The sequence below is a fragment of the Ranitomeya imitator genome, chromosome 2, assembly GCF_032444005.1.
Source record: "Ranitomeya imitator isolate aRanImi1 chromosome 2, aRanImi1.pri, whole genome shotgun sequence".
Lineage (NCBI taxonomy): Eukaryota > Metazoa > Chordata > Amphibia > Anura > Dendrobatidae > Ranitomeya > Ranitomeya imitator.
Window position 1 is genome coordinate 235137329 of NC_091283.1, and position 6378 is coordinate 235143706.

A 6378-nucleotide genomic window follows, 5' to 3' on the forward strand; every position below is an offset into this window, starting at 1 on the left:
CACTTTTCTGTTTCCTTTTGTGGCAAACAGGTCTACCTCCAGTTGACCCCACCTTTGCACGATGAGGTCGAAGATGGAGCCGTTCAGAGACCACTCTCCCTGCCTCAATGTGTTGCGGCTTAAGAAATCCGCCATAGTGTTTTCTGCTCCCCTTATGTGAAGAGCCGTCAATGAGAGAAGATTTTGCTCTGCTAGCTGGAACAGACAATCTGCTACACACATTTGGGATTTGGAACGGGTCCCGCCTTGGTGGTTTATATATGCCACGGTGACCCGATTGTCCGAGAATACCCGCACGTGGTAGCCCTGTAGATAGACAAGGAGTGATTTAACTGCCTGTTCTACTGCCGTTAACTCCTTCAGGTTAGAGGACATATCTATCTGACACCGATCCCAAAGCCCCTGGACCAATGTATCCCCCATGTGAGCCCCCCACCCAGAAGGGCTGGCATCCGAGGTGACTATACGAGTTACATTATATTCCCAGGGGACCCCCGTGGACAGGTTCTCTCGGTTTAGCCACCATCCGAGGGATACAATAGCGTCTTGGGATAGGGTCAGCAGGCTCTCCAGACATCACCCCAACCTTTTTTGTTGTATCAGCACCTCGCCCTGAAGTATCCTCGTATGATACTGGGCCCATCGGACCGCTGGAATACAGGACGAGAGAGAGCCTAACAGAGACATGGCTCTTCTAAGAGACATGTTGGGGTTTTTAGAGGCATTCAGCACCTGAAGGTGCAAGCGATCAATTTTCTTTTGAGGCAAACGGCATTCCTGAACCTGGGAATCCAGGGTCAGGCCTAAAAATCGCTGCACCGTCATGGGCTGTAACCGTGATTTTTTAATATTTAGCATCCACCCCAGACGCTCCAGAGCAGACATCACTTTATGTAACTGTTCCAGTGATCCGCCGTATTACCTACGATAAGGAGATCGTCTAGGTAGGGGATTATTAGAATGTCGGACTCATGAAGGTGCGCCATAACTTCAGCCATTACTTTGGTAAACACCCGAGGGGCGACCGATATACCAAAGGGGAGGGCCCTATACTGGAAGTGTCTGACTACCCCCTCCAACCGTACCGCCACCCTCAGGTATCGTTGGTGACCTGCATAAATAGGGATATGGTAATAGGCGTCCTTTAAATCCAATACTAACATAAAGCAGTTTTTAAACAGTAGCTTTATTGCGGTGTTAATGGTTTCCATTTTAAATGATTGAACGGTCAGGAAATTATTAAGAGCCCTAAGGTTAATAATTGTCCTAAAGGAGCCGTCAGGTTTACTTATCAGGAATAGCGGAGAATAGAATCCACTACCCTGTTCTCCTTCTGGAACTTCAGATAGGACATTCTTATTGAGCAGGTCGTGAACTTCCGTTTCCAGGGCCGCCTGTTCTGCTGGAGAGGACCTGAGCGGGTTAATCCTGAAGAAATTCTGAGGGATAGAGGAGAACTCTAGCCGCAGACCCGTAGCTATTATCCCCAAAATCCAATCGCTACTGGAGATTTTGGACCAGGCCGGGTAGAAGGCAGATAGTCTACCTCCCACCGGGGCGACTAGCCATTGGGGTGGTTTTTTGACCTCACGGGATGGCTCCTGACGTCCCCCACCTCCAAACATAAATCCAGTACCTCTCCTTTTTTTATCGTCCCATCTGCTCTGGTTTGTAGCTGGTCTCCTTCGAAAGAATCTTTTCCCTGCGAAGGGATGTCTGTAAGAAGTAGTTGGTAGATTGGGAAACTTCTTCTCGTCTCCAGCTTTCTCCAGCAGTTCGTCTAGGACTGGACCGAACAGGTATTCCCCTTCGCACAGAATAGAGCAGAGACGGGATCTGGATTGAAGGTCACCCGGCCAACATTTCAGCCATAGGGCCCTGCGTGCTGCGTTTGATAGTCCTGCCGCTCTAGCCGCCATTCTTGCAGAATCCGCAGAATCATCCGCCAGAAAGGCAGTGGCATTCTGAATTGATGGGAGGAATTTCAACATAGAATCTCAGGAGACTCCCTTTTCCAATTTAGATCCTAGCTGATCCAGCCAGACCATCATTGATCTGGCTGCACATGTCGCAGCTACAGCAGGTCTCAGGGCACCCGCCGACATCTCCCATGTCCCTTTAAGGAACGAGTCAGCCTTCTTATCAAGAGGATCCTTTAGGGAAGCCATGTCATCAAAGGGGATAGATGATTTTTTAGACGCCTTAGCCACCGCTGCGTCCAATCCTGGTGCCTTATCCCATGTGTTCACCATGGGGTCTTCAAAGGGATATCTACGTTTAAAGGCCGGTGGAAACGAGCCTATTTTCTCTGGCTTCTTCCATTCCCTTTTGATGAGGTTCTGAACCTTGTTATTGAGCGGAAAAGACCTACGCTTTTTTGGGTCTAGACCGCCAAACATTAGGTCCAGCGCTGAAAGTTCTGGCCTTTCGTCAGCCACCCCCATGGTGGATCTAACTGATTTAATCAGTTCCAACGGAAAACAGAAACGGTTAGAGTCCTCTTCCGAAGAGGATGCTGAGGAGCCAGAGGCGTCTGAATCATTCACCCTACTAGGGCCAGCGGACGAATCCGAATCTGAGGCGCTAGGCTCCTTTCTTCTTTTGGAAGGCTCCCCCCGGGACAGGGATTTCAGGGACTCTTTCACCTCCTTCCTGATAATCTCCCTAAGGTTTGACGTAAAATCAGGAGATTCTTCCGCCCCCTATGGGAGCGGAGAAAAGGGCTATGTAATTTTACCCCGGTGCTACCGCTATACCGTGTTCCCATCAATTTATTTCCTACCGTCTCCGCACACACAACTGACAAAGTCTCTTAGGGTAGGCGTCTGGCAAAGGGCAAGCGCATAGCGCGCACTACTTGTTTTTAACTTTACCAGCGCATTTTTTCCCCTACGGAAATAAACATAGGAAAAAACTGCATCAGGGTACGTTCACGTAGATCTCTTACCCGGGCAGTAGCGGTAGGTACCGGATCACTGGGGGGGTCGGTCCAGATCCTTTTGTTTAGATCTGCGACTGGGCTGATTACTGCGTCCGCGGGTCTTCGGCTGGGGGATCGCATGGGACTTCTCCGAGGATCTGTCCTGCTCCTCCAGCAGACCGACAGTAGCTTCCGGCTCATCCATAGCTGCAGATGGGCTCACAAGCAGCCCTGCAGCGCTCTGTATGGCTATATATAGCCCTTCCCCCGGATCCGGAACATGTGCAGGTGCGTGGCCCAATCCACCCCCACACCTGCAGATCCATGCGCCACCCCCCCCGCCCTCAACCGCACCCCCACCCACACCCCCGCCACATGCAGGATAGCGGTGTTTTTTCAGTCTTTTCACTTCCGGTTTAGGCCCCGCCCCCTCCGCGCGTCACTTCTGGTATCGGGCAGAGAGCTCAGGGACGCGCCTGGAAGCCCGGGGACGGCACCGCCGGTCCCCCCAGCCGCCCGCCGCCCGCCGCCACACTATCGCCGCCCACGGCCGCAGCATAGCGGAAAAAGCCGGCGACCGACCCCCGGCTCCGAACCGGCCCCCCCCCCGCCCCGGAAGGAGTGCACAGGACGCTGCACCGCACCGACGGGGATCAGAGGTGGGGAAGACCGAGGCCTAGGGGGGGTGAATAGACCTCGGGAGAGGGGGGGGGGGGACATACTCATCTCGCTGCCACTGGGGATGGACCTCCACCGGACGCCGCTTCACGCTGCACCGCTCACTGTCGTGGAGTCCTACCCGGATCCACCGTGGCGCTTCCAGGGACCCGCACTGCCCGAGGTAGGAGATCCCCTCGCTACCTGGGTCGGACAGCCGGCCTGGGTGTTGATAGGTGATCGAAGTATCTGAAGGGAATCCTGTCCTCCAGGAACAGGATACCAACTGATGCGTGGGAGAGGTGCCGCCCTTATGTATCTGTAGGTTTTCCTGTTCCTGAAGGGCAAATCCCCTCTCTCCGTAGTGCTGTCATGGACGACCGATAAAATGGAATTGTGCTCAAAGGGAACCTGTCACCCCCAAAATCGAGGGTGAGCTTAACCCACCAGCATCAGGGGCTTATCTCCAGTATTCTGTAATGCATTCTGTAATGCTGTAGATAAGCCCCCGATGTATCCTAAACAAATGAGAAAGAGGTTATATTATACTCACCCAGGGACAGTCCCGGTCCTGTCCGATGGGCATCGCGGTCCGGTCCAGCGCCTCCCATCTTCATCAGATGACGTCCTCTTCTTGTCTTCATGCTGCGGCTCCAGCACAAAGTACTGCAGTGCACAGGCCCCAGGCCTCTCTGACCTTTCCCGGCGCCTGCGCACCGCAGCGTGAAGACAAGAAGAGGACGTCATCCTATCAAGATGGGAGACCCCGGACCGCGACGCCCATCAGATCGGACTGCCTGCGTGAGTATAATCTAACCTATTTTTCTCATTTGTTTAGGATACATCGGGGGCTTATCTACAGCATTACAGAATGCAATACAGAATGCTGTAGATAAGCCCCTGATGCTGGTGGGCTTAGCTCACCGTCGATTTTGGGGGTGACAGGTTCACTTTAACATAAAATTCCTCTCTCATTGAATACACTATAAGGGAAAGAAGGACAGGGCGGGGAGACAGGGGAGCGGACCGGACGGGGCGGGGCGGGGAGACAGGGGAGCGGACTGGATGGGGCGGGGAGACAGGGGAGCGGACCGGACAGGGAGACAGGGGAGCGGACCGGACAGGGAGACAGGGGAGACAGACCTTAGCAATACAATATAAATGGAGAGGAAGGGAGGATTTGTTTTTTTTTTTTTGTAGGAATTCTACTCATCTGACATTATCAGACGCCCACAGTGTCCTCTCTTTGGGTCCTCGCATGAATTGTGGGGGCTCCAGCTCCACTTGGTGAAGAGAAGTCCAGTGATGAGATGACATCTGCAGGGAGGTCTCTGCTCCGGGGACACAGGATGGGGAAAAGCCACAATACCGAGAATAAAAGAGAAAAAATCATGCAGAAAACTGGATACAAGTAATGGTTGACACCAGTGGCCACCGAGCTAAGGCGCCATTGCGTTAGGGCAATCCATTAAGCGCATAGCACTAGCGGATTGCACTATCGCAATGTTTATTTTGGGGCCGCGTTCGCCGTACGGTACGGACCTCAGACGCGCCTCGGATGCTGCAAGCAGCGTCCGAGGTCCATCACAAAAGAACGGAACATCGCTAGCACGTGCCGAAAATGGCACGCGCTAGTGATGCGCTACAGGCAAAAATAACATTGCTGTCAATGGGTGCGCTAACGGACCCGTTGCACAGCGTTAATTGTGACATTTTTGCCGTGCAACGCTGTCCGTTATCGCTGTCCCATTAACGCAATGTGAACCTAGCCTAATACTGAACAGCACAGCGTGCGAGGGGAGAACAAAGCCCGGGATCTGGAGACATTGTTGTCCCGCAGTGTCGCTCCCAGAGGTCATAGGTCAGTCATCAACCTGACGTCATGTGCGCCCAATAATATTAATGAGAAAACGTTTTATGTAAAAAAAAAAAAAAAAACAACAACAGGACGGACTCCTCACCATCAGGCAGAGATTCTCATGTTATGTAATATTAATCCCTCAGATCTCCATCATCATTCATCCCCTCCCCTGTTCGCCCCCTCACACGTAGCACTATACATCCCAGCGCCCCCCACCTCAAGTGACATCACACACTGACCTGCACAGTACGTGACAACAGCCCCCCACACCATGCAGACCCATGCGAGTAACATCAGCCCCACTCTGCAGGTAGACCCCCCTGCACACAGATCCCCCACGCATGCAACATGAGCCCCTTCCCAACAGAGACTCCAGCACACAGCCTCTCTTCCCCAGAGACCCCCAGCACGCAGCCCCCCTTTCCAACAGACACCCAGCCCCACTAGCAAGGAACATCACCCACTTCCAACAGAGACCCCCAGCATGCAGTCACCCTTCCCCAGGCAGGCCCCTCCAGCACGCAGTCCCAGGCAAGCAACGTCACCCCCTTCCCCAGGCAGCCCACCAGCACGCAGTCCCATGCAAACAACATCTGCCCAGGCAGACCCCCCTTCATTATAAACACATTTCCACATGGTGGGTACCAAGGAGAAAAAAAAGAAGTGAAAATGAAAGTACTATTAAAACTTAATAAATTGATTTAGAAAATCTTCTTAAAAAGTGTGTATAACACATACAATAAAATAGACATAAAGGGGGGAACGGAAACCTCCAAATACCTAGGAGGCACACCACAGCACAAAGGTATGAGCTAGGGATCCAAAGCAGCTAAATCAATCTCACATGTGTATCAGATAATAGAGAGCAAGCCTAAAGAGATCCCAGAGAAGGCTTGCTCTCTATTATCAGATACACATGTGAGATTGATTTAGCTGCTTT